Raw genomic sequence first — 20,000 nt, forward strand, 5'->3', positions numbered from 1 at the left:
TGTTGCAAGTGGCTGCATGGCTTAGCTTACTAAATGCAAATGCATAAGAGTAATATTCTTAGCATTCCTAGAGCCTACGGCCACACCACACTGAATGCACCCGATCTCGACTGATCTCGGAAGTTAAGCAGTGTCAGGCCTAGTTAGTACCTGGATGGGAGACCGCCTGGGAATACCAGGTGCTGTAGGCTTTTTTGTGCTCCAAGTTCAGGAAGTGAGCCCTTTCTCAATTGCCTTTTAAAACTGCAAGGTCTAGCCGACTAGATGCTTAAAAGTACAAAACTCACTAGGCCCAGAGCCTACGGCCACACCACACTGAATGTGCCTGATCTCGTCTGATCTCAGAAGCTAAGCAGTGTCGGGCCTAGTTAGTACCTGGATGGAAGACCGCCTGGGAATACCAGGTGCTGTAGGCTTTTTTGTACTCCAAGTTCAGGAAGTGAGCCATTTCTCAATTGCCTTTCAAAACTGCAAGGTCTAGCCGACTAGATGCTTAAAAGTACAAAACTCACAAGAACCAGAGCCTACGGCCACACCACACTGAATGCGCCCGATCTCGTCTGATCTCGGAAGCTAAGCAGTGTCGGGCCTCGTTAGTACCTGGATGGGAGACCGCCTGGGAATACCAGGTGCTGTAGGCTTTTTTGTGCTCCAAGTTCAGGAAGTGAGCCATTTCTCAATTGCCTTTCAAAACTGCAAGGTCTAGCTGACTAGATGCTTAAAAGTACAAAACTCACTAGGCCCAGAGCCTACGGCCACACCACACTGATTTCGTCTGATCTCGGAAGCTAAGCAGTGTCGGGCCTAGTTAGTATCTGGATGGGAGACCACCTGGGAATACCAGGTGCTGTAGGCTTTTTTGTGCTCCAAGTTCAGGAAGTGAGCCATTTCACAATTGCCTTTCAAAACTGCAAGGTCTAGCCGACTAGATGCTTAAAAGTACAAAACTCACTAGGCCCAGAGCCTACGGCCACACCACACTGAATGTGCCCGATCTCGGAAGCTAAGCAGGGTCAGGCCTAGTTAGTACCTGGATGGGAGACTGCCTGGGAATACCAGGTGCTGTAGGCTTTTTTGTGCTCCATGATTAGTAATTGCGCAACTTCTCAATTATTTTTCAAATTTGGTATGTTTCCAAAATAATTGTATCCCGTTTTATAGCGGAAATGTTGGACAACATCATGAGGGCTGGAGCTACCTTTTTACATAGAATTAGCATACAGGTAGTGTGTTCATGGGTAATAAATCGACTTTCACATGTAATGCAGTACCGAGAATATTGAGTCCTTCAAGAGGCATGAAAGAAAACCATTATTGTGTTGATTGTTCTCTCCACCTCCCTGCAACAGACACAGGATGGATGAATTAAAGTTATCCTACCAGACATAGGAGTCCTGAATGGGCCCACCAGTCTTATATATCTCGCCTGATCGAGCCTGATCGAGCGATGAGCGTGGTATCATGTTGCAAGTGGCTGCATGGCTTAGCTTACTAAATGCAAATGCATAAGAGTAATATTCTTAGCATTCCTAGAGCCTACGGCCACACCACACTGAATGCACCCGATCTCGACTGATCTCGGAAATTAAGCAGTGTCAGGCCTAGTTAGTACCTGGATGGGAGACCGCCTGGGAATACCAGGTGCTGTAGGCTTTTTTGTGCTCCAAGTTCAGGAAGTGAGCCATTTCTCAATTGCCTTTCAAAACTGCAAGGTCTAGCCGACTAGATGCTTAAAAGTACAAAACTCACAAGAACCAGAGCCTACGGCCACACCACACTGAATGCGCCCGATCTCGTCTGATCTCGGAAGCTAAGCAGTGTCGGGCCTCGTTAGTACCTGGATGGGAGACCGCCTGGGAATACCAGGTGCTGTAGGCTTTTTTGTGCTCCAAGTTCAGGAAGTGAGCCATTTCTCAATTGCCTTTCAAAACTGCAAGGTCTAGCTGACTAGATGCTTAAAAGTACAAAACTCACTAGGCCCAGAGCCTACGGCCACACCACACTGATTGCGCCCGATCTCGTCTGATCTCGGAAGCTAAGCAGTGTCGGGCCTAGTTAGTACCTGGATGGGAGACCACCTGGGAATACCAGGTGCTGTAGGCTTTTTTGTGCTCCAAGTTCAGGAAGTGAGCCATTTCACAATTGCCTTTCAAAACTGCAAGGTCTAGCTGACTAGATGCTTAAAAGTACAAAACTCACTAGGCCCAGAGCCTACGGCCACACCACACTGAATGTGCCCGATCTCGGAAGCTAAGCAGGGTCAGGCCTAGTTAGTACCTGGATGGGAGACTGCCTGGGAATACCAGGTGCTGTAGGCTTTTTTGTGCTCCATGATTAGTAATTGCGCAACTTCTCAATTATTTTTCAAATTTGGTATGTTTCCAAAATAATTGTATCCCGTTTTATAGCGGAAATGTTGGACAACATCATGAGGGCTGGAGCTACCTTTTTACATAGAATTAGCATACAGGCAGTGTGTTCATGGGTAATAAATCGACTTTCACATGTAATGCAGTACAGAGAATATTGAGTCCTTCAAGAGGCATGAAAGAAAACCATTATTGTGTTGATTGTTCTCTCCACCTCCCTGCAACAGACACAGGATGGATGAATTAAAGTTATCCTACCAGACATAGGAGTCCTGAATGGGCCCACCAGTCTTATATATCTCGCCTGATCGAGCCTGATCGAGCGATGAGCGTGGTATCATGTTGCAAGTGGCTGCATGGCTTAGCTTACTAAATGCAAATGCATAAGAGTAATATTCTTAGCATTCCTAGAGCCTATGGCCACACCACACTGAATGCACCCGATCTCGGAAGTTAAGCAGTGTCAGGCCTAGTTAGTACCTGGATGGGAGACCGCCTGGGAATACCAGGTGCTGTAGGCTTTTTTGTGCTCCAAGTTCAGGAAGTGAGCCCTTTCTCAATTGCCTTTTAAAACTGCAAGGTCTAGCCGACTAGATGCTTAAAAGTACAACACTCACTAGGCCCAGAGCCTACGGCCACACCACACTGAATGCGCCTGATCTCGTCTGATCTCAGAAGCTAAGCAGTGTCGGGCCTAGTTAGTACCTGGATGGGAGACCGCCTGGGAATACCAGGTGCTGTAGGCTTTTTTGTACTCCAAGTTCAGGAAGTGAGCCATTTCTCAATTGCCTTTCAAAACTGCAAGGTCTAGCCGACTAGATGCTTAAAAGTACAAAACTCACTAGGCCCAGAGCCTACGGCCACACCACACTGAATGCGCCCGATCTCGTCTGATCTCGGAAGCTAAGCAGTGTCGGGCCTAGTTAGTACCTGGATGGGAGACCACCTGGGAATACCAGGTGCTGTAGGCTTTTTTGTGCTCCAAGTTCAGGAAGTGAGCCATTTCACAATTGCCTTTCAAAACTGCAAGGTCTAGCCGACTAGATGCTTAAAAGTACAAACTCACTAGGCCCAGAGCCTACGGCCACACCACACTGAATGCGCCCGATCTCGGAAGCTAAGCAGGGTCGGGCCTAGTTAGTACCTGGATGGGAGACTGCCTGGGAATACCAGGTGCTGTAGGCTTTTTTTGTGCTCCATGATTAGTAATTGCGCAACTTCTCAATTATTTTTCAAATTTGGTATGTTTCCAAAATAATTGTATCCCGTTTTATAGCGGAAATGTTGGACAACATCATGAGGGCTGGAGCTACCTTTTTACATAGAATTAGCATACAGGTAGTGTGTTCATGGGTAATAAATCAACTTTCACATGTAATGCAGTACAGAGAATATTGAGTCCTTCAAGAGGCATGAAAGAAAACCATTATTGTGTTGATTGTTCTCTCCACCTCCCTGCAACAGACACAGGATGGATGAATTAAAGTTATCCTACCAGACATAGGAGTCCTGAATGGGCCCACCAGTCTTATATATCTCGCCTGATCGAGCGCTGATCGAGCGATGAGCGTGGTATCATGTTGCAAGTGGCTGCATGGCTTAGCTTACTAAATGCAAATGCATAAGAGTAATATTCTTAGCATTCCTAGAGCCTACGGCCACACCACACTGAATGCACCCGATCTCGACTGATCTCGGAAGTTAAGCAGTGTCAGGCCTAGTTAGTACCTGGATGGGAGACCGCCTGGGAATACCAGGTGCTGTAGGCTTTTTTGTGCTCCAAGTTCAGGAAGTGAGCCCTTTCTCAATTGCCTTTTAAAACTGCAAGGTCTAGCCGACTAGATGCTTAAAAGTACAAAACTCACTAGGCCCAGAGCCTACGGCCACACCACACTGAATGTGCCTGATCTCGTCTGATCTCAGAAGCTAAGCAGTGTCGGGCCTAGTTAGTACCTGGATGGAAGACCGCCTGGGAATACCAGGTGCTGTAGGCTTTTTTGTACTCCAAGTTCAGGAAGTGAGCCATTTCTCAATTGCCTTTCAAAACTGCAAGGTCTAGCCGACTAGATGCTTAAAAGTACAAAACTCACAAGAACCAGAGCCTACGGCCACACCACACTGAATGCGCCCGATCTCGTCTGATCTCGGAAGCTAAGCAGTGTCGGGCCTCGTTAGTACCTGGATGGGAGACCGCCTGGGAATACCAGGTGCTGTAGGCTTTTTTGTGCTCCAAGTTCAGGAAGTGAGCCATTTCTCAATTGCCTTTCAAAACTGCAAGGTCTAGCTGACTAGATGCTTAAAAGTACAAAACTCACTAGGCCCAGAGCCTACGGCCACACCACACTGATTTCGTCTGATCTCGGAAGCTAAGCAGTGTCGGGCCTAGTTAGTATCTGGATGGGAGACCACCTGGGAATACCAGCTGCTGTAGGCTTTTTTGTGCTCCAAGTTCAGGAAGTGAGCCATTTCACAATTGCCTTTCAAAACTGCAAGGTCTAGCCGACTAGATGCTTAAAAGTACAAAACTCACTAGGCCCAGAGCCTACGGCCACACCACACTGAATGTGCCCGATCTCGGAAGCTAAGCAGGGTCAGGCCTAGTTAGTACCTGGATGGGAGACTGCCTGGGAATACCAGGTGCTGTAGGCTTTTTTGTGCTCCATGATTAGTAATTGCGCAACTTCTCAATTATTTTTCAAATTTGGTATGTTTCCAAAATAATTGTATCCCGTTTTATAGCGGAAATGTTGGACAACATCATGAGGGCTGGAGCTACCTTTTTACATAGAATTAGCATACAGGTAGTGTGTTCATGGGTAATAAATCGACTTTCACATGTAATGCAGTACCGAGAATATTGAGTCCTTCAAGAGGCATGAAAGAAAACCATTATTGTGTTGATTGTTCTCTCCACCTCCCTGCAACAGACACAGGATGGATGAATTAAAGTTATCCTACCAGACATAGGAGTCCTGAATGGGCCCACCAGTCTTATATATCTCGCCTGATCGAGCCTGATCGAGCGATGAGCGTGGTATCATGTTGCAAGTGGCTGCATGGCTTAGCTTACTAAATGCAAATGCATAAGAGTAATATTCTTAGCATTCCTAGAGCCTATGGCCACACCACACTGAATGCACCCGATCTCGTCTGATCTCGGAAGTTAAGCAGTGTCAGGCCTAGTTAGTACCTGGATGGGAGACCGCCTGGGAATACCAGGTGCTGTAGGCTTTTTTGTGCTCCAAGTTCAGGAAGTGAGCCCTTTCTCAATTGCCTTTTAAAACTGCAAGGTCTAGCCGACTAGATGCTTAAAAGTACAACACTCACTAGGCCCAGAGCCTACGGCCACACCACACTGAATGCGCCTGATCTTGTCTGATCTCAGAAGCTAAGCAGTGTCGGGCCTAGTTAGTACCTGGATGGGAGACCGCCTGGGAATACCAGGTGCTGTAGGCTTTTTTGTACTCCAAGTTCAGGAAGTGAGCCATTTCTCAATTGCCTTTCAAAACTGCAAGGTCTAGCCGACTAGATGCTTAAAAGTACAAAACTCACTAGGCCCAGAGCCTACGGCCACACCACACTGAATGCGCCCGATCTCGTCTGATCTCGGAAGCTAAGCAGTGTCGGGCCTAGTTAGTACCTGGATGGGAGACCACCTGGGAATACCAGGTGCTGTAGGCTTTTTTGTGCTCCAAGTTCAGGAAGTGAGCCATTTCACAATTGCCTTTCAAAACTGCAAGGTCTAGCCGACTAGATGCTTAAAAGTACAAACTCACTAGGCCCAGAGCCTACGGCCACACCACACTGAATGCGCCCGATCTCGGAAGCTAAGCAGGGTCGGGCCTAGTTAGTACCTGGATGGGAGACTGCCTGGGAATACCAGGTGCTGTAGGCTTTTTTTGTGCTCCATGATTAGTAATTGCGCAACTTCTCAATTATTTTTCAAATTTGGTATGTTTCCAAAATAATTGTATCCCGTTTTATAGCGGAAATGTTGGACAACATCATGAGGGCTGGAGCTACCTTTTTACATAGAATTAGCATACAGGTAGTGTGTTCATGGGTAATAAATCAACTTTCACATGTAATGCAGTACAGAGAATATTGAGTCCTTCAAGAGGCATGAAAGAAAACCATTATTGTGTTGATTGTTCTCTCCACCTCCCTGCAACAGACACAGGATGGATGAATTAAAGTTATCCTACCAGACATAGGAGTCCTGAATGGGCCCACCAGTCTTATATATCTCGCCTGATCGAGCGCTGATCGAGCGATGAGCGTGGTATCATGTTGCAAGTGGCTGCATGGCTTAGCTTACTAAATGCAAATGCATAAGAGTAATATTCTTAGCATTCCTAGAGCCTACGGCCACACCACACTGAATGCACCCGATCTCGACTGATCTCGGAAGTTAAGCAGTGTCAGGCCTAGTTAGTACCTGGATGGGAGACCGCCTGGGAATACCAGGTGCTGTAGGCTTTTTTGTGCTCCAAGTTCAGGAAGTGAGCCCTTTCTCAATTGCCTTTTAAAACTGCAAGGTCTAGCCGACTAGATGCTTAAAAGTACAAAACTCACTAGGCCCAGAGCCTACGGCCACACCACACTGAATGTGCCTGATCTCGTCTGATCTCAGAAGCTAAGCAGTGTCGGGCCTAGTTAGTACCTGGATGGAAGACCGCCTGGGAATACCAGGTGCTGTAGGCTTTTTTGTACTCCAAGTTCAGGAAGTGAGCCATTTCTCAATTGCCTTTCAAAACTGCAAGGTCTAGCCGACTAGATGCTTAAAAGTACAAAACTCACAAGAACCAGAGCCTACGGCCACACCACACTGAATGCGCCCGATCTCGTCTGATCTCGGAAGCTAAGCAGTGTCGGGCCTCGTTAGTACCTGGATGGGAGACCGCCTGGGAATACCAGGTGCTGTAGGCTTTTTTGTGCTCCAAGTTCAGGAAGTGAGCCATTTCTCAATTGCCTTTCAAAACTGCAAGGTCTAGCTGACTAGATGCTTAAAAGTACAAAACTCACTAGGCCCAGAGCCTACGGCCACACCACACTGATTGCGCCCGATCTCGTCTGATCTCGGAAGCTAAGCAGTGTCGGGCCTAGTTAGTACCTGGATGGGAGACCACCTGGGAATACCAGGTGCTGTAGGCTTTTTTGTGCTCCAAGTTCAGGAAGTGAGCCATTTCACAATTGCCTTTCAAAACTGCAAGGTCTAGCCGACTAGATGCTTAAAAGTACAAAACTCACTAGGCCCAGAGCCTACGGCCACACCACACTGAATGTGCCCGATCTCGGAAGCTAAGCAGGGTCAGGCCTAGTTAGTACCTGGATGGGAGACTGCCTGGGAATACCAGGTGCTGTAGGCTTTTTTGTGCTCCATGATTAGTAATTGCGCAACTTCTCAATTATTTTTCAAATTTGGTATGTTTCCAAAATAATTGTATCCCGTTTTATAGCGGAAATGTTGGACAACATCATGAGGGCTGGAGCTACCTTTTTACATAGAATTAGCATACAGGTAGTGTGTTCATGGGTAATAAATCGACTTTCACATGTAATGCAGTACAGAGAATATTGAGTCCTTCAAGAGGCATGAAAGAAAACCATTATTGTGTTGATTGTTCTCTCCACCTCCCTGCAACAGACACAGGATGGATGAATTAAAGTTATCCTACCAGACATAGGAGTCCTGAATGGGCCCACCAGTCTTATATATCTCGCCTGATCGAGCCTGATCGAGCGATGAGCGTGGTATCATGTTGCAAGTGGCTGCATGGCTTAGCTTACTAAATGCAAATGCATAAGAGTAATATTCTTAGCATTCCTAGAGCCTACGGCCACACCACACAGAATGCACCCGATCTCGTCTGATCTCGGAAGTTAAGCAGTGTCAGGCCTAGTTAGTACCTGGATGGGAGACCGCCTGGGAATACCAGGTGCTGTAGGCTTTTTTGTGCTCCAAGTTCAGGAAGTGAGCCCTTTCTCAATTGCCTTTTAAAACTGCAAGGTCTAGCCGACTAGATGCTTAAAAGTACAACACTCACTAGGCCCAGAGCCTACGGCCACACCACACTGAATGCGCCTGATCTCGTCTGATCTCAGAAGCTAAGCAGTGTCGGGCCTAGTTAGTACCTGGATGGGAGACCGCCTGGGAATACCAGGTGCTGTAGGCTTTTTTGTACTCCAAGTTCAGGAAGTGAGCCATTTCTCAATTGCCTTTCAAAACTGCAAGGTCTAGCCGACTAGATGCTTAAAAGTACAAAACTCACTAGGCCCAGAGCCTACGGCCACACCACACTGAATGCGCCCGATCTCGTCTGATCTCGGAAGCTAAGCAGTGTCGGGCCTAGTTAGTACCTGGATGGGAGACCACCTGGGAATACCAGGTGCTGTAGGCTTTTTTGTGCTCCAAGTTCAGGAAGTGAGCCATTTCACAATTGCTTTTCAAAACTGCAAGGTCTAGCCGACTAGATGCTTAAAAGTACAAACTCACTAGGCCCAGAGCCTACGGCCACACCACACTGAATGCGCCCGATCTCGGAAGCTAAGCAGGGTCGGGCCTAGTTAGTACCTGGATGGGAGACTGCCTGGGAATACCAGGTGCTGTAGGCTTTTTTTGTGCTCCATGATTAGTAATTGCGCAACTTCTCAATTATTTTTCAAATTTGGTATGTTTCCAAAATAATTGTATCCCGTTTTATAGCGGAAATGTTGGACAACATCATGAGGGCTGGAGCTACCTTTTTACATAGAATTAGCATACAGGTAGTGTGTTCATGGGTAATAAATCAACTTTCACATGTAATGCAGTACAGAGAATATTGAGTCCTTCAAGAGGCATGAAAGAAAACCATTATTGTGTTGATTGTTCTCTCCACCTCCCTGCAACAGACACAGGATGGATGAATTAAAGTTATCCTACCAGACATAGGAGTCCTGAATGGGCCCACCAGTCTTATATATCTCGCCTGATCGAGCGCTGATCGAGCGATGAGCGTGGTATCATGTTGCAAGTGGCTGCATGGCTTAGCTTACTAAATGCAAATGCATAAGAGTAATATTCTTAGCATTCCTAGAGCCTACGGCCACACCACACTGAATGCACCCGATCTCGACTGATCTCGGAAGTTAAGCAGTGTCAGGCCTAGTTAGTACCTGGATGGGAGACCGCCTGGGAATACCAGGTGCTGTAGGCTTTTTTGTGCTCCAAGTTCAGGAAGTGAGCCCTTTCTCAATTGCCTTTTAAAACTGCAAGGTCTAGCCGACTAGATGCTTAAAAGTACAAAACTCACTAGGCCCAGAGCCTACGGCCACACCACACTGAATGTGCCTGATCTCGTCTGATCTCAGAAGCTAAGCAGTGTCGGGCCTAGTTAGTACCTGGATGGAAGACCGCCTGGGAATACCAGGTGCTGTAGGCTTTTTTGTACTCCAAGTTCAGGAAGTGAGCCATTTCTCAATTGCCTTTCAAAACTGCAAGGTCTAGCCGACTAGATGCTTAAAAGTACAAAACTCACAAGAACCAGAGCCTACGGCCACACCACACTGAATGCGCCTGATCTCGTCTGATCTCGGAAGCTAAGCAGTGTCGGGCCTCGTTAGTACCTGGATGGGAGACCGCCTGGGAATACCAGGTGCTGTAGGCTTTTTTGTGCTCCAAGTTCAGGAAGTGAGCCATTTCTCAATTGCCTTTCAAAATTGCAAGGTCTAGCTGACTAGATGCTTAAAAGTACAAAACTCACTAGGCCCAGAGCCTAAGGCCACACCACACTGATTGCGCCCGATCTCGTCTGATCTCGGAAGCTAAGCAGTGTCGGGCCTCGTTAGTACCTGGATGGGAGACCGCCTGGGAATACCAGGTGCTGTAGGCTTTTTTGTGCTCCAAGTTCAGGAAGTGAGCCATTTCTCAATTGCCTTTCAAAACTGCAAGGTCTAGCTGACTAGATGCTTAAAAGTACAAAACTCACTAGGCCCAGAGCCTACGGCCACACCACACTGATTGCGCCCGATCTCGTCTGATCTCGGAAGCTAAGCAGTGTCGGGCCTAGTTAGTACCTGGATGGGAGACCACCTGGGAATACCAGGTGCTGTAGGCTTTTTTGTGCTCCAAGTTCAGGAAGTGAGCCATTTCACAATTGCCTTTCAAAACTGCAAGGTCTAGCCGACTAGATGCTTAAAAGTACAAAACTCACTAGGCCCAGAGCCTACGGCCACACCACACTGAATGTGCCCGATCTCGGAAGCTAAGCAGGGTCAGGCCTAGTTAGTACCTGGATGGGAGACTGCCTGGGAATACCAGGTGCTGTAGGCTTTTTTGTGCTCCATGATTAGTAATTGCGCAACTTCTCAATTATTTTTCAAATTTGGTATGTTTCCAAAATAATTGTATCCCGTTTTATAGCGGAAATGTTGGACAACATCATGAGGGCTGGAGCTACCTTTTTACATAGAATTAGCATACAGGTAGTGTGTTCATGGGTAATAAATCGACTTTCACATGTAATGCAGTACAGAGAATATTGAGTCCTTCAAGAGGCATGAAAGAAAACCATTATTGTGTTGATTGTTCTCTCCACCTCCCTGCAACAGACACAGGATGGATGAATTAAAGTTATCCTACCAGACATAGGAGTCCTGAATGGGCCCACCAGTCTTATATATCTCGCCTGATCGAGCCTGATCGAGCGATGAGCGTGGTATCATGTTGCAAGTGGCTGCATGGCTTAGCTTACTAAATGCAAATGCATAAGAGTAATATTCTTAGCATTCCTAGAGCCTACGGCCACACCACACTGAATGCACCCGATCTCGTCTGATCTCGGAAGTTAAGCAGTGTCAGGCCTAGTTAGTACCTGGATGGGAGACCGCCTGGGAATACCAGGTGCTGTAGGCTTTTTTGTGCTCCAAGTTCAGGAAGTGAGCCCTTTCTCAATTGCCTTTTAAAACTGCAAGGTCTAGCCGACTAGATGCTTAAAAGTACAACACTCACTAGGCCCAGAGCCTACGGCCACACCACACTGAATGCGCCTGATCTCGTCTGATCTCAGAAGCTAAGCAGTGTCGGGCCTAGTTAGTACCTGGATGGGAGACCGCCTGGGAATACCAGGTGCTGTAGGCTTTTTTGTACTCCAAGTTCAGGAAGTGAGCCATTTCTCAATTGCCTTTCAAAACTGCAAGGTCTAGCCGACTAGATGCTTAAAAGTACAAAACTCACTAGGCCCAGAGCCTACGGCCACACCACACTGAATGCGCCCGATCTCGTCTGATCTCGGAAGCTAAGCAGTGTCAGGCCTAGTTAGTACCTGGATGGGAGACCACCTGGGAATACCAGGTGCTGTAGGCTTTTTTGTGCTCCAAGTTCAGGAAGTGAGCCATTTCACAATTGCCTTTCAAAACTGCAAGGTCTAGCCGACTAGATGCTTAAAAGTACAAACTCACTAGGCCCAGAGCCTACGGCCACACCACACTGAATGCGCCCGATCTCGGAAGCTAAGCAGGGTCGGGCCTAGTTAGTACCTGGATGGGAGACTGCCTGGGAATACCAGGTGCTGTAGGCTTTTTTTGTGCTCCATGATTAGTAATTGCGCAACTTCTCAATTATTTTTCAAATTTGGTATGTTTCCAAAATAATTGTATCCCGTTTTATAGCGGAAATGTTGGACAACATCATGAGGGCTGGAGCTACCTTTTTACATAGAATTAGCATACAGGTAGTGTGTTCATGGGTAATAAATCAACTTTCACATGTAATGCAGTACAGAGAATATTGAGTCCTTCAAGAGGCATGAAAGAAAACCATTATTGTGTTGATTGTTCTCTCCACCTCCCTGCAACAGACACAGGATGGATGAATTAAAGTTATCCTACCAGACATAGGAGTCCTGAATGGGCCCACCAGTCTTATATATCTCGCCTGATCGAGCCTGATCGAGCGATGAGCGTGGTATCATGTTGCAAGTGGCTGCATGGCTTAGCTTACTAAATGCAAATGCATAAGAGTAATATTCTTAGCATTCCTAGAGCCTACGGCCACACCACACTGAATGCACCCGATCTCGACTGATCTCGGAAGTTAAGCAGTGTCAGGCCTAGTTAGTACCTGGATGGGAGACCGCCTGGGAATACCAGGTGCTGTAGGCTTTTTTGTGCTCCAAGTTCAGGAAGTGAGCCCTTTCTCAATTGCCTTTTAAAACTGCAAGGTCTAGCCGACTAGATGCTTAAAAGTACAAAACTCACTAGGCCCAGAGCCTACGGCCACACCACACTGAATGTGCCTGATCTCGTCTGATCTCAGAAGCTAAGCAGTGTCGGGCCTAGTTAGTACCTGGATGGAAGACCGCCTGGGAATACCAGGTGCTGTAGGCTTTTTTGTACTCCAAGTTCAGGAAGTGAGCCATTTCTCAATTGCCTTTCAAAACTGCAAGGTCTAGCCGACTAGATGCTTAAAAGTACAAAACTCACAAGAACCAGAGCCTACGGCCACACCACACTGAATGCGCCCGATCTCGTCTGATCTCGGAAGCTAAGCAGTGTCGGGCCTCGTTAGTACCTGGATGGGAGACCGCCTGGGAATACCAGGTGCTGTAGGCTTTTTTGTGCTCCAAGTTCAGGAAGTGAGCCATTTCTCAATTGCCTTTCAAAATTGCAAGGTCTAGCTGACTAGATGCTTAAAAGTACAAAACTCACTAGGCCCAGAGCCTACGGCCACACCACACTGATTGCGCCCGATCTCGTCTGATCTCGGAAGCTAAGCAGTGTCGGGCCTCGTTAGTACCTGGATGGGAGACCGCCTGGGAATACCAGGTGCTGTAGGCTTTTTTGTGCTCCAAGTTCAGGAAGTGAGCCATTTCTCAATTGCCTTTCAAAACTGCAAGGTCTAGCTGACTAGATGCTTAAAAGTACAAAACTCACTAGGCCCAGAGCCTACGGCCACACCACACTGATTGCGCCCGATCTCGTCTGATCTCGGAAGCTAAGCAGTGTCGGGCCTAGTTAGTACCTGGATGGGAGACCACCTGGGAATACCAGGTGCTGTAGGCTTTTTTGTGCTCCAAGTTCAGGAAGTGAGCCATTTCACAATTGCCTTTCAAAACTGCAAGGTCTAGCCGACTAGATGCTTAAAAGTACAAAACTCACTAGGCCCAGAGCCTACGGCCACACCACACTGAATGTGCCCGATCTTGGAAGCTAAGCAGGGTCAGGCCTAGTTAGTACCTGGATGGGAGACTGCCTGGGAATACCAGGTGCTGTAGGCTTTTTTGTGCTCCATGATTAGTAATTGCGCAACTTCTCAATTATTTTTCAAATTTGGTATGTTTCCAAAATAATTGTATCCCGTTTTATAGCGGAAATGTTGGACAACATCATGAGGGCTGGAGCTACCTTTTTACATAGAATTAGCATACAGGCAGTGTGTTCATGGGTAATAAATCGACTTTCACATGTAATGCAGTACAGAGAATAATGAGTCCTTCAAGAGGCATGAAAGAAAACCATTATTGTGTTGATTGTTCTCTCCACCTCCCTGCAACAGACACAGGATGGATGAATTAAAGTTATCCTACCAGACATAGGAGTCCTGAATGGGCCCACCAGTCTTATATATCTCGCCTGATCGAGCCTGATCGAGCGATGAGCGTGGTATCATGTTGCAAGTGGCTGCATGGCTTAGCTTACTAAATGCAAATGCATAAGAGTAATATTCTTAGCATTCCTAGAGCCTACGGCCACACCACACTGAATGCACCCGATCTCGTCTGATCTCGGAAGTTAAGCAGTGTCAGGCCTAGTTAGTACCTGGATGGGAGACCGCCTGGGAATACCAGGTGCTGTAGGATTTTTTGTGCTCCAAGTTCAGGAAGTGAGCCCTTTCTCAATTGCCTTTTAAAACTGCAAGGTCTAGCCGACTAGATGCTTAAAAGTACAAAACTCACTAGGCCCAGAGCCTACGGCCACACCACACTGAATGTGCCCGATCTCGGAAGCTAAGCAGGGTCAGGCCTAGTTAGTACCTGGATGGGAGACTGCCTGGGAATACCAGGTGCTGTAGGCTTTTTTGTGCTCCATGATTAGTAATTGCGCAACTTCTCAATTATTTTTCAAATTTGGTATGTTTCCAAAATAATTGTATCCCGTTTTATAGCGGAAATGTTGGACAACATCATGAGGGCTGGAGCTACCTTTTTACATAGAATTAGCATACAGGTAGTGTGTTCATGGGTAATAAATCGACTTTCACATGTAATGCAGTACAGAGAATATTGAGTCCTTCAAGAGGCATGAAAGAAAACCATTATTGTGTTGATTGTTCTCTCCACCTCCCTGCAACAGACACAGGATGGATGAATTAAAGTTATCCTACCAGACATAGGAGTCCTGAATGGGCCCACCAGTCTTATATATCTCGCCTGATCGAGCCTGATCGAGCCTGATCGAGCGATGAGCGTGGTATCATGTTGCAAGTGGCTGCATGGCTTAGCTTACTAAATGCAAATGCATAAGAGTAATATTCTTAGCATTCCTAGAGCCTACGGCCACACCACACTGAATGCACCCGATCTCGACTGATCTCGGAAGTTAAGCAGTGTCAGGCCTAGTTAGTACCTGGATGGGAGACCGCCTGGGAATACCAGGTGCTGTAGGCTTTTTTGTGCTCCAAGTTCAGGAAGTGAGCCCTTTCTCAATTGCCTTTTAAAACTGCAAGGTCTAGCCGACTAGATGCTTAAAAGTACAAAACTCACTAGATCCAGAGCCTACGGCCACACCACACTGAATGTGCCTGATCTCGTCTGATCTCAGAAGCTAAGCAGTGTCGGGCCTAGTTAGTACGTGGATGGAAGACCGCCTGGGAATACCAGGTGCTGTAGGCTTTTTTGTACTCCAAGTTCAGGAAGTGAGCCATTTCTCAATTGCCTTTCAAAACTGCAAGGTCTAGCCGACTAGATGCTTAAAAGTACAAAACTCACAAGAACCAGAGCCTACGGCCACACCACACTGAATGCGCCCAATCTCGTCTGATCTCGGAAGCTAAGCAGTGTCGGGCCTCGTTAGTACCTGGATGGGAGACCACCTGGGAATACCAGGTGCTGTAGGCTTTTTTGTGCTCCAAGTTCAGGAAGTGAGCCATTTCACAATTACCTTTCAAAACTGCAAGGTCTAGCCGACTAGATGCTTAAAAGTACAAAACTCACTAGGCCCAGAGCCTACGGCCACACCACACTGAATGTGCCCGATCTCGGAAGCTAAGCAGGGTCAGGCCTAGTTAGTACCTGGATGGGAGACTGCCTGGGAATACCAGGTGCTGTAGGCTTTTTTGTGCTCCATGATTAGTAATTGCGCAACTTCTCAATTATTTTTCAAATTTGGTATGTTTCCAAAATAATTGTATCCCGTTTTATAGCGGAAATGTTGGACAACATCATGAGGGCTGGAGCTACCTTTTTACATAGAATTAGCATACAGGCAGTGTGTTCATGGGTAATAAATCGACTTTCACATGTAATGCAGTACAGAGAATATTGAGTCCTTCAAGAGGCATGAAAGAAAACCATTATTGTGTTGATTGTTCTCTCCACCTCCCTGCAACAGACACAGGATGGATGAATTAAAGTTATCCTACCAGACATAGGAGTCCTGAATGGGCCCACCAGTCTTATATATCTCGCCTGATCGAGCCTGATCGAGCGATGAGCGTGGTATCATGTTGCAAGTGGCTGCATGGCTTAGCTTACTAAATGCAAATGCATAAGAGTAATATTCTTAGCATTCCTAGAGCCTATGGCCACACCACACTGAATGCACCCGATCTCGTCTGATCTCGGAAGTTAAGCAGTGTCAGGCCTAGTTAGTACCTGGATGGGAGACCGCCTGGGAATACCAGGTGCTGTAGGCTTTTTTGTGCTCCAAGTTCAGGAAGTGAGCCCTTTCTCAATTGCCTTTTAAAACTGCAAGGTCTAGCCGACTAGATGCTTAAAAGTACAACACTCACTAGGCCCAGAGCCTACGGCCACACCACACTGAATGCGCCTGATCTCGTCTGATCTCAGAAGCTAAGCAGTGTCGGGCCTAGTTAGTACCTGGATGGGAGACCGCCTGGGAATACCAGGTGCTGTAGGCTTTTTTGTACTCCAAGTTCAGGAAGTGAGCCATTTCTCAATTGCCTTTCAAAACTGCAAGGTCTAGCCGACTAGATGCTTAAAAGTACAAAACTCACTAGGCCCAGAGCCTACGGCCACACCACACTGAATGCGCCCGATCTCGTCTGATCTCGGAAGCTAAGCAGTGTCGGGCCTAGTTAGTACCTGGATGGGAGACCACCTGGGAATACCAGGTGCTGTAGGCTTTTTTTGTGCTCCAAGTTCAGGAAGTGAGCCATTTCACAATTGCCTTTCAAAACTGCAAGGTCTAGCCGACTAGATGCTTAAAAGTACAAACTCACTAGGCCCAGAGCCTACGGCCACACCACACTGAATGCGCCCGATCTCGGAAGCTAAGCAGGGTCGGGCCTAGTTAGTACCTGGATGGGAGACTGCCTGGGAATACCAGGTGCTGTAGGCTTTTTTTGTGCTCCATGATTAGTAATTGCGCAACTTCTCAATTATTTTTCAAATTTGGTATGTTTCCAAAATAATTGTATCCCGTTTTATAGCGGAAATGTTGGACAACATCATGAGGGCTGGAGCTACCTTTTTACATAGAATTAGCATACAGGTAGTGTGTTCATGGGTAATAAATCAACTTTCACATGTAATGCAGTACAGAGAATATTGAGTCCTTCAAGAGGCATGAAAGAAAACCATTATTGTGTTGATTGTTCTCTCCACCTCCCTGCAACAGACACAGGATGGATGAATTAAAGTTATCCTACCAGACATAGGAGTCCTGAATGGGCCCACCAGTCTTATATATCTCGCCTGATCGAGCGCTGATCGAGCGATGAGCGTGGTATCATGTTGCAAGTGGCTGCATGGCTTAGCTTACTAAATGCAAATGCATAAGAGTAATATTCTTAGCATTCCTAGAGCCTACGGCCACACCACACTGAATGCACCCGATCTCGACTGATCTCGGAAGTTAAGCAGTGTCAGGCCTAGTTAGTACCTGGATGGGAGACCGCCTGGGAATACCAGGTGCTGTAGGCTTTTTTGTGCTCCAAGTTCAGGAAGTGAGCCCTTTCTCAATTGCCTTTTAAAACTGCAAGGTCTAGCCGACTAGATGCTTAAAAGTACAAAACTCACTAGGCCCAGAGCCTACGGCCACACCACACTGAATGTGCCTGATCTCGTCTGATCTCAGAAGCTAAGCAGTGTCGGGCCTAGTTAGTACCTGGATGGAAGACCGCCTGGGAATACCAGGTGCTGTAGGCTTTTTTGTACTCCAAGTTCAGGAAGTGAGCCATTTCTCAATTGCCTTTCAAAACTGCAAGGTCTAGCCGACTAGATGCTTAAAAGTACAAAACTCACAAGAACCAGAGCCTACGGCCACACCACACTGAATGCGCCCGATCTCGTCTGATCTCGGAAGCTAAGCAGTGTCGGGCCTCGTTAGTACCTGGATGGGAGACCGCCTGGGAATACCAGGTGCTGTAGGCTTTTTTGTGCTCCAAGTTCAGGAAGTGAGCCATTTCTCAATTGCCTTTCAAAACTGCAAGGTCTAGCTGACTAGATGCTTAAAAGTACAAAACTCACTAGGCCCAGAGCCTACGGCCACACCACACTGATTGCGCCCGATCTCGTCTGATCTCGGAAGCTAAGCAGTGTCGGGCCTAGTTAGTACCTGGATGGGAGACCACCTGGGAATACCAGGTGCTGTAGGCTTTTTTGTGCTCCAAGTTCAGGAAGTGAGCCATTTCACAATTGCCTTTCAAAACTGCAAGGTCTAGCCGACTAGATGCTTAAAAGTACAAAACTCACTAGGCCCAGAGCCTACGGCCACACCACACTGAATGTGCCCGATCTCGGAAGCTAAGCAGGGTCAGGCCTAGTTAGTACCTGGATGGGAGACTGCCTGGGAATACCAGATGCTGTAGGCTTTTTTGTGCTCCATGATTAGTAATTGCGCAACTTCTCAATTATTTTTCAAATTTGGTATGTTTCCAAAATAATTGTATCCCGTTTTATAGCGGAAATGTTGGACAACATCATGAGGGCTGGAGCTACCTTTTTACATAGAATTAGCATACAGGTAGTGTGTTCATGGGTAATAAATCGACTTTCACATGTAATGCAGTACAGAGAATATTGAGTCCTTCAAGAGGCATGAAAGAAAACCATTATTGTGTTGATTGTTCTCTCCACCTCCCTGCAACAGACACAGGATGGATGAATTAAAGTTATCCTACCAGACATAGGAGTCCTGAATGGGCCCACCAGTCTTATATATCTCGCCTGATCGAGCCTGATCGAGCGATGAGCGTGGTATCATGTTGCAAGTGGCTGCATGGCTTAGCTTACTAAATGCAAATGCATAAGAGTAATATTCTTAGCATTCCTAGAGCCTACGGCCACACCACACTGAATGCACCCGATCTCGTCTGATCTCGGAAGTTAAGCAGTGTCAGGCCTAGTTAGTACCTGGATGGGAGACCGCCTGGGAATACCAGGTGCTGTAGGCTTTTTTGTGCTCCAAGTTCAGGAAGTGAGCCCTTTCTCAATTGCCTTTTAAAACTGCAAGGTCTAGCCGACTAGATGCTTAAAAGTACAACACTCACTAGGCCCAGAGCCTACGGCCACACCACACTGAATGCGCCTGATCTCGTCTGATCTCAGAAGCTAAGCAGTGTCGGGCCTAGTTAGTACCTGGATGGGAGACCTCCTGGGAATACCAGGTGCTGTAGGCTTTTTTGTACTCCAAGTTCAGGAAGTGAGCCATTTCTCAATTGCCTTTCAAAACTGCAAGGTCTAGCCGACTAGATGCTTAAAAGTACAAAACTCACTAGGCCCAGAGCCTACGGCCACACCACACTGAATGCGCCCGATCTCGTCTGATCTCGGAAGCTAAGCAGTGTCGGGCCTAGTTAGTACCTGGATGGGAGACCACCTGGGAATACCAGGTGCTGTAGGCTTTTTTGTGCTCCAAGTTCAGGAAGTGAGCCATTTCACAATTGCCTTTCAAAACTGCAAGGTCTAGCCGACTAGATGCTTAAAAGTACAAACTCACTAGGCCCAGAGCCTACGGCCACACCACACTGAATGCGCCCGATCTCGGAAGCTAAGCAGGGTCGGGCCTAGTTAGTACCTGGATGGGAGACTGCCTGGGAATACCAGGTGCTGTAGGCTTTTTTTGTGCTCCATGATTAGTAATTGCGCAACTTCTCAATTATTTTTCAAATTTGGTATGTTTCCAAAATAATTGTATCCCGTTTTATAGCGGAAATGTTGGACAACATCATGAGGGCTGGAGCTACCTTTTTACATAGAATTAGCATACAGGTAGTGTGTTCATGGGTAATAAATCAACTTTCACATGTAATGCAGTACAGAGAATATTGAGTCCTTCAAGAGGCATGAAAGAAAACCATTATTGTGTTGATTGTTCTCTCCACCTCCCTGCAACAGACACAGGATGGATGAATTAAAGTTATCCTACCAGACATAGGAGTCCTGAATGGGCCCACCAGTCTTATATATC

The 20,000-nt window shown here is 46.9% G+C and overlaps 48 non-coding genes and 18 pseudogenes across 48 annotated transcripts; all 66 read left to right on the top strand.

The window, feature by feature from the left end:
• The first annotated feature begins 72 nt into the window (after positions 1-72).
• Positions 73-191, top strand: LOC138538567 (5S ribosomal RNA). Its single transcript, XR_011286661.1, has one exon. It is a non-coding gene; the product is annotated as a 5S ribosomal RNA (ribosomal RNA).
• A 106-nt stretch (positions 192-297) lies between these two features.
• LOC138539777 (5S ribosomal RNA) lies at positions 298-416 on the top strand. Its single transcript, XR_011287841.1, has one exon. It is a non-coding gene; the product is annotated as a 5S ribosomal RNA (ribosomal RNA).
• A 106-nt stretch (positions 417-522) lies between these two features.
• LOC138550140 (5S ribosomal RNA) lies at positions 523-641 on the top strand. The gene has a single exon (XR_011293901.1). It is a non-coding gene; the product is annotated as a 5S ribosomal RNA (ribosomal RNA).
• A 106-nt stretch (positions 642-747) lies between these two features.
• Positions 748-856, top strand: LOC138546601 (5S ribosomal RNA; annotated as a pseudogene).
• A 106-nt stretch (positions 857-962) lies between these two features.
• LOC138546305 (5S ribosomal RNA) lies at positions 963-1,071 on the top strand (annotated as a pseudogene).
• A 463-nt stretch (positions 1,072-1,534) lies between these two features.
• Positions 1,535-1,653, top strand: LOC138542202 (5S ribosomal RNA). Its single transcript, XR_011290189.1, has one exon. It is a non-coding gene; the product is annotated as a 5S ribosomal RNA (ribosomal RNA).
• A 106-nt stretch (positions 1,654-1,759) lies between these two features.
• Positions 1,760-1,878, top strand: LOC138550141 (5S ribosomal RNA). The gene has a single exon (XR_011293902.1). It is a non-coding gene; the product is annotated as a 5S ribosomal RNA (ribosomal RNA).
• Positions 1,879-1,984: 106 nt separating this feature from the next.
• Positions 1,985-2,103, top strand: LOC138547821 (5S ribosomal RNA). Its single transcript, XR_011291649.1, has one exon. It is a non-coding gene; the product is annotated as a 5S ribosomal RNA (ribosomal RNA).
• Positions 2,104-2,209: 106 nt separating this feature from the next.
• On the top strand, positions 2,210-2,318 carry LOC138546306 (5S ribosomal RNA; annotated as a pseudogene).
• Positions 2,319-2,781: 463 nt separating this feature from the next.
• On the top strand, positions 2,782-2,890 carry LOC138542884 (5S ribosomal RNA; annotated as a pseudogene).
• A 106-nt stretch (positions 2,891-2,996) lies between these two features.
• LOC138541094 (5S ribosomal RNA) lies at positions 2,997-3,115 on the top strand. Its single transcript, XR_011289109.1, has one exon. It is a non-coding gene; the product is annotated as a 5S ribosomal RNA (ribosomal RNA).
• Positions 3,116-3,221: 106 nt separating this feature from the next.
• Positions 3,222-3,340, top strand: LOC138548698 (5S ribosomal RNA). Its single transcript, XR_011292490.1, has one exon. It is a non-coding gene; the product is annotated as a 5S ribosomal RNA (ribosomal RNA).
• A 105-nt stretch (positions 3,341-3,445) lies between these two features.
• LOC138543455 (5S ribosomal RNA) lies at positions 3,446-3,554 on the top strand (annotated as a pseudogene).
• A 465-nt stretch (positions 3,555-4,019) lies between these two features.
• LOC138538568 (5S ribosomal RNA) lies at positions 4,020-4,138 on the top strand. Its single transcript, XR_011286662.1, has one exon. It is a non-coding gene; the product is annotated as a 5S ribosomal RNA (ribosomal RNA).
• Positions 4,139-4,244: 106 nt separating this feature from the next.
• Positions 4,245-4,363, top strand: LOC138539778 (5S ribosomal RNA). The gene has a single exon (XR_011287843.1). It is a non-coding gene; the product is annotated as a 5S ribosomal RNA (ribosomal RNA).
• A 106-nt stretch (positions 4,364-4,469) lies between these two features.
• Positions 4,470-4,588, top strand: LOC138550142 (5S ribosomal RNA). Its single transcript, XR_011293903.1, has one exon. It is a non-coding gene; the product is annotated as a 5S ribosomal RNA (ribosomal RNA).
• Positions 4,589-4,694: 106 nt separating this feature from the next.
• Positions 4,695-4,803, top strand: LOC138547136 (5S ribosomal RNA; annotated as a pseudogene).
• A 106-nt stretch (positions 4,804-4,909) lies between these two features.
• LOC138546307 (5S ribosomal RNA) lies at positions 4,910-5,018 on the top strand (annotated as a pseudogene).
• A 463-nt stretch (positions 5,019-5,481) lies between these two features.
• On the top strand, positions 5,482-5,600 carry LOC138550946 (5S ribosomal RNA). The gene has a single exon (XR_011294687.1). It is a non-coding gene; the product is annotated as a 5S ribosomal RNA (ribosomal RNA).
• Positions 5,601-5,706: 106 nt separating this feature from the next.
• Positions 5,707-5,825, top strand: LOC138537344 (5S ribosomal RNA). Its single transcript, XR_011285483.1, has one exon. It is a non-coding gene; the product is annotated as a 5S ribosomal RNA (ribosomal RNA).
• A 106-nt stretch (positions 5,826-5,931) lies between these two features.
• Positions 5,932-6,050, top strand: LOC138548709 (5S ribosomal RNA). Its single transcript, XR_011292501.1, has one exon. It is a non-coding gene; the product is annotated as a 5S ribosomal RNA (ribosomal RNA).
• A 105-nt stretch (positions 6,051-6,155) lies between these two features.
• On the top strand, positions 6,156-6,264 carry LOC138543457 (5S ribosomal RNA; annotated as a pseudogene).
• Positions 6,265-6,729: 465 nt separating this feature from the next.
• On the top strand, positions 6,730-6,848 carry LOC138538569 (5S ribosomal RNA). The gene has a single exon (XR_011286663.1). It is a non-coding gene; the product is annotated as a 5S ribosomal RNA (ribosomal RNA).
• A 106-nt stretch (positions 6,849-6,954) lies between these two features.
• Positions 6,955-7,073, top strand: LOC138539779 (5S ribosomal RNA). The gene has a single exon (XR_011287844.1). It is a non-coding gene; the product is annotated as a 5S ribosomal RNA (ribosomal RNA).
• Positions 7,074-7,179: 106 nt separating this feature from the next.
• LOC138550143 (5S ribosomal RNA) lies at positions 7,180-7,298 on the top strand. The gene has a single exon (XR_011293904.1). It is a non-coding gene; the product is annotated as a 5S ribosomal RNA (ribosomal RNA).
• A 106-nt stretch (positions 7,299-7,404) lies between these two features.
• LOC138547822 (5S ribosomal RNA) lies at positions 7,405-7,523 on the top strand. Its single transcript, XR_011291650.1, has one exon. It is a non-coding gene; the product is annotated as a 5S ribosomal RNA (ribosomal RNA).
• Positions 7,524-7,629: 106 nt separating this feature from the next.
• LOC138546309 (5S ribosomal RNA) lies at positions 7,630-7,738 on the top strand (annotated as a pseudogene).
• A 463-nt stretch (positions 7,739-8,201) lies between these two features.
• LOC138537980 (5S ribosomal RNA) lies at positions 8,202-8,320 on the top strand. Its single transcript, XR_011286097.1, has one exon. It is a non-coding gene; the product is annotated as a 5S ribosomal RNA (ribosomal RNA).
• A 106-nt stretch (positions 8,321-8,426) lies between these two features.
• LOC138541105 (5S ribosomal RNA) lies at positions 8,427-8,545 on the top strand. The gene has a single exon (XR_011289120.1). It is a non-coding gene; the product is annotated as a 5S ribosomal RNA (ribosomal RNA).
• A 106-nt stretch (positions 8,546-8,651) lies between these two features.
• LOC138548722 (5S ribosomal RNA) lies at positions 8,652-8,770 on the top strand. The gene has a single exon (XR_011292514.1). It is a non-coding gene; the product is annotated as a 5S ribosomal RNA (ribosomal RNA).
• Positions 8,771-8,875: 105 nt separating this feature from the next.
• LOC138543458 (5S ribosomal RNA) lies at positions 8,876-8,984 on the top strand (annotated as a pseudogene).
• A 465-nt stretch (positions 8,985-9,449) lies between these two features.
• Positions 9,450-9,568, top strand: LOC138538570 (5S ribosomal RNA). Its single transcript, XR_011286664.1, has one exon. It is a non-coding gene; the product is annotated as a 5S ribosomal RNA (ribosomal RNA).
• A 106-nt stretch (positions 9,569-9,674) lies between these two features.
• On the top strand, positions 9,675-9,793 carry LOC138539780 (5S ribosomal RNA). Its single transcript, XR_011287845.1, has one exon. It is a non-coding gene; the product is annotated as a 5S ribosomal RNA (ribosomal RNA).
• Positions 9,794-9,899: 106 nt separating this feature from the next.
• On the top strand, positions 9,900-10,018 carry LOC138537851 (5S ribosomal RNA). Its single transcript, XR_011285972.1, has one exon. It is a non-coding gene; the product is annotated as a 5S ribosomal RNA (ribosomal RNA).
• A 106-nt stretch (positions 10,019-10,124) lies between these two features.
• Positions 10,125-10,243, top strand: LOC138542106 (5S ribosomal RNA). The gene has a single exon (XR_011290094.1). It is a non-coding gene; the product is annotated as a 5S ribosomal RNA (ribosomal RNA).
• Positions 10,244-10,349: 106 nt separating this feature from the next.
• On the top strand, positions 10,350-10,468 carry LOC138547823 (5S ribosomal RNA). Its single transcript, XR_011291651.1, has one exon. It is a non-coding gene; the product is annotated as a 5S ribosomal RNA (ribosomal RNA).
• Positions 10,469-10,574: 106 nt separating this feature from the next.
• On the top strand, positions 10,575-10,683 carry LOC138546310 (5S ribosomal RNA; annotated as a pseudogene).
• A 463-nt stretch (positions 10,684-11,146) lies between these two features.
• On the top strand, positions 11,147-11,265 carry LOC138548986 (5S ribosomal RNA). Its single transcript, XR_011292775.1, has one exon. It is a non-coding gene; the product is annotated as a 5S ribosomal RNA (ribosomal RNA).
• A 106-nt stretch (positions 11,266-11,371) lies between these two features.
• Positions 11,372-11,490, top strand: LOC138541116 (5S ribosomal RNA). Its single transcript, XR_011289131.1, has one exon. It is a non-coding gene; the product is annotated as a 5S ribosomal RNA (ribosomal RNA).
• A 106-nt stretch (positions 11,491-11,596) lies between these two features.
• On the top strand, positions 11,597-11,715 carry LOC138537149 (5S ribosomal RNA). Its single transcript, XR_011285295.1, has one exon. It is a non-coding gene; the product is annotated as a 5S ribosomal RNA (ribosomal RNA).
• Positions 11,716-11,820: 105 nt separating this feature from the next.
• Positions 11,821-11,929, top strand: LOC138543459 (5S ribosomal RNA; annotated as a pseudogene).
• Positions 11,930-12,393: 464 nt separating this feature from the next.
• Positions 12,394-12,512, top strand: LOC138538571 (5S ribosomal RNA). Its single transcript, XR_011286665.1, has one exon. It is a non-coding gene; the product is annotated as a 5S ribosomal RNA (ribosomal RNA).
• Positions 12,513-12,618: 106 nt separating this feature from the next.
• On the top strand, positions 12,619-12,737 carry LOC138539782 (5S ribosomal RNA). Its single transcript, XR_011287847.1, has one exon. It is a non-coding gene; the product is annotated as a 5S ribosomal RNA (ribosomal RNA).
• A 106-nt stretch (positions 12,738-12,843) lies between these two features.
• LOC138550144 (5S ribosomal RNA) lies at positions 12,844-12,962 on the top strand. The gene has a single exon (XR_011293905.1). It is a non-coding gene; the product is annotated as a 5S ribosomal RNA (ribosomal RNA).
• A 106-nt stretch (positions 12,963-13,068) lies between these two features.
• On the top strand, positions 13,069-13,187 carry LOC138537041 (5S ribosomal RNA). Its single transcript, XR_011285192.1, has one exon. It is a non-coding gene; the product is annotated as a 5S ribosomal RNA (ribosomal RNA).
• A 106-nt stretch (positions 13,188-13,293) lies between these two features.
• LOC138547824 (5S ribosomal RNA) lies at positions 13,294-13,412 on the top strand. The gene has a single exon (XR_011291652.1). It is a non-coding gene; the product is annotated as a 5S ribosomal RNA (ribosomal RNA).
• Positions 13,413-13,518: 106 nt separating this feature from the next.
• LOC138547040 (5S ribosomal RNA) lies at positions 13,519-13,627 on the top strand (annotated as a pseudogene).
• Positions 13,628-14,090: 463 nt separating this feature from the next.
• LOC138537927 (5S ribosomal RNA) lies at positions 14,091-14,209 on the top strand. The gene has a single exon (XR_011286045.1). It is a non-coding gene; the product is annotated as a 5S ribosomal RNA (ribosomal RNA).
• Positions 14,210-14,315: 106 nt separating this feature from the next.
• Positions 14,316-14,424, top strand: LOC138546311 (5S ribosomal RNA; annotated as a pseudogene).
• A 473-nt stretch (positions 14,425-14,897) lies between these two features.
• On the top strand, positions 14,898-15,016 carry LOC138538572 (5S ribosomal RNA). Its single transcript, XR_011286666.1, has one exon. It is a non-coding gene; the product is annotated as a 5S ribosomal RNA (ribosomal RNA).
• A 106-nt stretch (positions 15,017-15,122) lies between these two features.
• Positions 15,123-15,241, top strand: LOC138541936 (5S ribosomal RNA). The gene has a single exon (XR_011289928.1). It is a non-coding gene; the product is annotated as a 5S ribosomal RNA (ribosomal RNA).
• A 106-nt stretch (positions 15,242-15,347) lies between these two features.
• LOC138541323 (5S ribosomal RNA) lies at positions 15,348-15,466 on the top strand. Its single transcript, XR_011289332.1, has one exon. It is a non-coding gene; the product is annotated as a 5S ribosomal RNA (ribosomal RNA).
• Positions 15,467-15,572: 106 nt separating this feature from the next.
• LOC138546312 (5S ribosomal RNA) lies at positions 15,573-15,681 on the top strand (annotated as a pseudogene).
• A 463-nt stretch (positions 15,682-16,144) lies between these two features.
• LOC138550947 (5S ribosomal RNA) lies at positions 16,145-16,263 on the top strand. The gene has a single exon (XR_011294688.1). It is a non-coding gene; the product is annotated as a 5S ribosomal RNA (ribosomal RNA).
• A 106-nt stretch (positions 16,264-16,369) lies between these two features.
• On the top strand, positions 16,370-16,488 carry LOC138541127 (5S ribosomal RNA). The gene has a single exon (XR_011289142.1). It is a non-coding gene; the product is annotated as a 5S ribosomal RNA (ribosomal RNA).
• A 106-nt stretch (positions 16,489-16,594) lies between these two features.
• LOC138548733 (5S ribosomal RNA) lies at positions 16,595-16,713 on the top strand. The gene has a single exon (XR_011292527.1). It is a non-coding gene; the product is annotated as a 5S ribosomal RNA (ribosomal RNA).
• Positions 16,714-16,819: 106 nt separating this feature from the next.
• On the top strand, positions 16,820-16,928 carry LOC138543460 (5S ribosomal RNA; annotated as a pseudogene).
• Positions 16,929-17,393: 465 nt separating this feature from the next.
• Positions 17,394-17,512, top strand: LOC138538573 (5S ribosomal RNA). The gene has a single exon (XR_011286667.1). It is a non-coding gene; the product is annotated as a 5S ribosomal RNA (ribosomal RNA).
• A 106-nt stretch (positions 17,513-17,618) lies between these two features.
• Positions 17,619-17,737, top strand: LOC138539783 (5S ribosomal RNA). Its single transcript, XR_011287849.1, has one exon. It is a non-coding gene; the product is annotated as a 5S ribosomal RNA (ribosomal RNA).
• A 106-nt stretch (positions 17,738-17,843) lies between these two features.
• On the top strand, positions 17,844-17,962 carry LOC138550145 (5S ribosomal RNA). The gene has a single exon (XR_011293906.1). It is a non-coding gene; the product is annotated as a 5S ribosomal RNA (ribosomal RNA).
• Positions 17,963-18,068: 106 nt separating this feature from the next.
• LOC138547825 (5S ribosomal RNA) lies at positions 18,069-18,187 on the top strand. Its single transcript, XR_011291653.1, has one exon. It is a non-coding gene; the product is annotated as a 5S ribosomal RNA (ribosomal RNA).
• A 106-nt stretch (positions 18,188-18,293) lies between these two features.
• LOC138547105 (5S ribosomal RNA) lies at positions 18,294-18,402 on the top strand (annotated as a pseudogene).
• A 463-nt stretch (positions 18,403-18,865) lies between these two features.
• Positions 18,866-18,984, top strand: LOC138548987 (5S ribosomal RNA). Its single transcript, XR_011292776.1, has one exon. It is a non-coding gene; the product is annotated as a 5S ribosomal RNA (ribosomal RNA).
• Positions 18,985-19,090: 106 nt separating this feature from the next.
• Positions 19,091-19,209, top strand: LOC138537232 (5S ribosomal RNA). The gene has a single exon (XR_011285374.1). It is a non-coding gene; the product is annotated as a 5S ribosomal RNA (ribosomal RNA).
• A 106-nt stretch (positions 19,210-19,315) lies between these two features.
• Positions 19,316-19,434, top strand: LOC138548745 (5S ribosomal RNA). Its single transcript, XR_011292539.1, has one exon. It is a non-coding gene; the product is annotated as a 5S ribosomal RNA (ribosomal RNA).
• A 105-nt stretch (positions 19,435-19,539) lies between these two features.
• Positions 19,540-19,648, top strand: LOC138543461 (5S ribosomal RNA; annotated as a pseudogene).
• Positions 19,649-20,000: the final 352 nt, after the last annotated feature.

The sequence above is a fragment of the Ambystoma mexicanum genome, unplaced genomic scaffold (genome assembly GCF_040938575.1).
Source record: "Ambystoma mexicanum isolate Mex_15411 unplaced genomic scaffold, UKY_AmexF1_1 Mex_scaf10, whole genome shotgun sequence".
Lineage (NCBI taxonomy): Eukaryota > Metazoa > Chordata > Amphibia > Caudata > Ambystomatidae > Ambystoma > Ambystoma mexicanum.